The sequence below is a fragment of the Pyrus communis genome, chromosome 13 (assembly GCF_041283825.1).
Source record: "Pyrus communis isolate YQ-2024b chromosome 13, ASM4128382v1, whole genome shotgun sequence".
NCBI lineage: Eukaryota > Viridiplantae > Streptophyta > Magnoliopsida > Rosales > Rosaceae > Pyrus > Pyrus communis.
The window spans coordinates 1872258-1876969 of record NC_142577.1 but is presented as its reverse complement, the minus strand read 5'-3'; the positions used below and the strand labels follow the sequence as shown (position 1 = coordinate 1876969).

General features: G+C 39.4%; 1 pseudogene; it reads right to left on the bottom strand.

Annotated features, from left to right (window-relative positions):
- Positions 1 to 224: 224 nt before the first annotated feature.
- LOC137735952 (beta-galactosidase 11-like) lies at positions 225 to 4078 on the bottom strand (annotated as a pseudogene).
- Between the last annotated feature and the right edge of the window lie 634 nt (positions 4079 to 4712).

Below are 4712 nucleotides of genomic sequence, written 5' to 3'. Positions count from 1 at the left end.
GAAGGAGAGGGAGAGAAAGAAGAGAAGAAAAATTACCCTAAGAATTCTCACATGAACCACATTAACAATTTAACACAGGAGAGGAGGCACATATTCTATGGGTAATTTTATGGAACATTCAACATTGGTGTAAATTCTTGAGAGAAAAAAAAAAAGAAAGAATTTGGTACTTCAAGGATTCCCTACGTGTTGTGTTTCTCAACAGGACTCTCCAACTGCTTTTCTTATATTGCACATTTGACTTGGATCGCAAGCGTCTTTTTGATATCTGGGCAGCCATCAACAATGTTCTTCAAGAAAAGGTTGGGGTCAATCGGGACTGAGCAGCTAGTTTTTCCCAAGCAATGTTGTTCAACAACATCCTTGGTTAGGGGGGAGTTGCATTTTCCCAAGACAAAGCTAGCACAGACGCCAGCTGGATCTCCGAAGCTTGCAAACTCAACAGCAACAACCTTCTTGTTCTTTGGACACTTGATGTCTGCGGATGTTTTGATAACATCAAATACAGGTTGGAAAATGTTGTCCTTCCTTGCCCATGAATTCACATTCGGTGGATGATATTCAGTAATGAAGCTAGATATAGTATCTCTGTTGACGATTAGGATCTCCATGTGTTTGGGATTGGCTGGCTCTTCCTCAAATACAACAAGAAGATTTTGTGTTGGCTTAATGAAGGACCTCAGGATATGGTACTTAGATTGAGTTGGTTCCCTGAGAGGAGAGAGGAAGGACGTCCAGTGGCGCCCAATACTCTTACCATTCACCCATATCATTCCTTTTCCCATTCCAGTCATTCGAATAGCGACATGATCATTGCCTTCTGGAGCATCAAAATAAGTCTTGTACCATGTCAAAGCCGATGTTGTACCTATTGTTTTATGCCATTGAACCTGTTTTGATCCCTCCTCGGTGAACACTTGAAGCTTTCCTCCATTTAGACCTACCTGATGCCCCCATCCGTTTCGTGTGAGGTCTAGTGTTCCGATGTTCAACCCTAGGACTGCTATGAGATTAGGCCCTACATACTGATGGGTTCATATTATGTCATATATTTTACCCTAATCTTAGTATTAATCTATTAGTTATTTTGGTAGAATTTTGATTCTTTGTTATGTATTTTCAATGTAGGACATTCGACTTCCTCTAGAGAAAAAAGTGATCAAACAGATGAATTTTGGAGTGATTCCAATTGGAGGATGTTCGTGAGTCTTTCAAGATGATTGCATCAAAATTCCATATTTTTTCACCAAGCCGTTTGACCATGGTGATGAAATTAAGGCTCAACGTGCAACTTTTCCAGATTGACGTTTCTGGACGTTTTGGGTATTTTGGAGGTCAAGATGGCGTATTTTGAGGAAGATTCCTTCTGAGGATTTTTAGGGGACGTCCTCAGCTTTCAAAAGAGAACTTTTGGGACCAAATTAGAGTTGATTTGGTTAGTCAAAAGTGTTATTTTCTGAGAACTCCGAATTCTAGTTCAAATAGGAAACCTTTTATTTATTTAATTATGTTTCCTAGTTTTACTCTAAGACTTTTTAGGGTTTTATTTTGTATTAGTATAAATAAGGCTTGTTAGCCATTAGGGTTCTTTACGCAACATAGGAGGGGAGAATGCAATACTTTGGCTTTCGAGAGCCTTGACGATTCAAGTTTATTATCAAGGTGTTTTCTATCCATGTTCTTAATAATATTTTGTTTTATGATTGTTAGTAATTAGTTTCGTTTGCTAGGGTGAGGCCATGAGCCTGACCAAGAATATGTAGTTTCTTTTCAATTTACTTATGATATTATGCATGCAAGTTTTGAATTATTAATCACTATGCTTTAAACTATCTATTTGTCTTAGTGATTGGCCACCATTAGGATATTTCAAAAAGTAATTTGATGCAATTTTGGCGGAGGGCTGTCCCTAAAATTGACTAAGGCTTCTTGTGGTTAACATGTGTAACTACTTAGGATGGACGACACGTCTTAGGAGTTACATGGTTTTTCAAAAGGTTTTCACAAAACTTAATGAGTCTTGCATGTTCACATTCGATCTGGACACCACAGATGGGTTGCATCTTAGATATACGTTCTATGTTGGAGGTTCCAAGTAGGATATACTCTAGGAAACCATAACCTTCAAAATATGCATGTATTGTTCGTAAGTAGTTTAGAAAAGCCACATAGGATTGTTAGGGTGACGGCGGAACCCTAGCATTCAATCCCTGTGGAGAACGACCTTACTTGAGCTAATTATAATACAATAACCTTGTTTCTCTTGCAAGTATTTTAGGTGTTTTTAAACCTGTTGCACAGGTGATAAAAATCCTATCACATACCTGTGCTCCATGTAGGCTCCGCTATCTGGGAGTCCTATTGTCATCCCAAGCAGAGAAATCTAGTTGACCCCAACCTTTAAGGGAACTGGTTTCTCAAAAATAAAGCTCTCTCCTTATGGCTCCCATGTGCAAAACCAATATATTCACCATTGGTGAATGCGTGCATTGCATGACCAAGACTTGTAATTCGAAGAACAGGTTTAATATTTGCCTTCATGGGCAAATCTTGTGGGCTCAACATAAGGCTAGTTGTGTACCACATAGTCTGTGGTATCTTTTAACAAGCCATACAACTCTAGCGGAGTTCAGTTATTGACTGGCGCTTGAAGAGTGGTAGGAATGGGTTCCAGAGATTTCCTCCATCTAAGATTGTTAGCAACATTTGATCGAACAAAGTTCCTTGAATTATGTTGCGCAAAGATTCTCTGAGTGTTGAAAACCACAGTCTTACAATCCGGGAGGATGCTAATGGAATGTGGTGGTAAGTAATAATCCACACTCCTCCAATTAACAGTTGCTTGAGTTTTGAAATTGTTGTTTGTCATGAAAGCAGCATAGGTGTATGTTGCCGGCATCTCATAGAAATGAACCTCGGCGTCTGCGCTAATCTTTTGGACTCCCGGAACTACCCAGAGCAAAGCCTTCCTTGAAAGCTTCAAAGCCTTGTGCAAGTCCTTGAGGTGACTCCACTTGGGATCCCTTGGCAAAACATATTCATCGAGAGGAGCTTCGTCATAGTAACGGGTGGTTATGAAAATAGAACTTGTTCTTCCAAAATTTGTGCCACCATGGTACATATAGTAGTTGGTTAGAGCTTCGTTCTTTGAGAAATAGCGTGCAGCGGAAAATGCAATATCCTCTACCGCTCTTTGCGAAGGAGGGTCACCAAATACTTTGCATTGAGCAGTCCAATTCTCAGTCCATAGAGATGGCTTGTTGGGTTTATTAGGGCCTGTGAAAGTATCTCTACAATGCATTCTGTTGCAAGTATTAATCACTGGATTAGGAACGTCCTTCTGCTTGCACATGATCCATGGCACTCCGATGTTTTGGTTCACCGCAATCTCTGCTACCCACCTCACGTAACTGTTTCCCAATTCTCTATATGCAAGATGGACCATGTTGTACTCATTTTCAATATGCGCCAAAATAATTGGGCCTCCCTGTGAAGCAAATAGCTTCGCATCTCTTAACCTGTTCACAATCATATCCACATAATTCTTCATATGGTACTTGTATGCTGTGTTATCAGAGCGGAATATGATTTCGGGGACCTCCCTTAGCCAATATGGAAGTCCTCCGTGGTTCCATTCAGCTTGGATGAACGGCCCAAGCCTAATGGTAACATACATTCCGTTTTCCTACACAAGCTTGATGAACTTCACCACATCATAGTTTCCTTCAAAGTTAAACTGCACTTGCATAGGCTCATGAATGTTCCAAAACACATAAGTTTGAATCACATTCAAGCCTCCGCGTTTGGCCTTCTCGAGAATATCAGGCCACATTTCTGTCGTGCTTCGCATGTAGTGGATTGAACCCGAAAATAGAAGCTCGCGCTTCCCATTGATAATCAGTGACCTTCCATCATATGTCACGGGGCCAACCTGCTGCAATGATTGATTCTGATACTGACGATGATGATGACCACGGTGGGCATGATGTCCACGGCCTTTAGCATGGGTAGCTACCGAAGCTGCTAAGACTAGGAAGGAAATAAGAGCAATTAAGAGCACTCGTTTTGATATCGCCATTGTCGTAGTTTGGTTTCAACAAGAAACTTATTCCTTCCTTAGAAGGAGGTGGGAACCAAGAAACTTGTTCTTTGAAAGTGCGAGAAGAGGGTGATAAAAATAAAGGGCGTCGAGAGTATTCAGTTAAGATCTGTTGGTCATTTTTGCTTTGCAAAGCAAATGCTTTGATGTTAATTAGTCAGTCATTGATATGTTTGTAACTTGTAACAATTTCTAAAACTGTTTTCTTTTGACCTTAGTTTCCATGTTCTTTGTGATTTTACAATTTTTTAGCTTCTTGGTTTGAGAAAACAAAATATTTGCTGGCACAACTTTGTAACTAATCACCTATGGCAATGGCAGTGTTGTATTTTTTGTTTTGATTATATTTATTTTATTTTTTGTGAATTTTCATGGGAAAGGACCAAAGAGTTTTGTTGATGCTTTATGATGAGTCAATATTATATTACATATTTTACCCTAATTTTAGTTTATTGTGGTTATTTTCTTAGAGGAATTTCGATACTTTGAATTGTATTTTTAATATATAAGATTTCTGACTTCCTTTGGGGCAAAACGTGATCAAATGAATGAGTTTTGGAGTAATTTCAATTGGAGGACGTTCGTGAGTCACTTAGCTGAAAGGAAGAGAGTA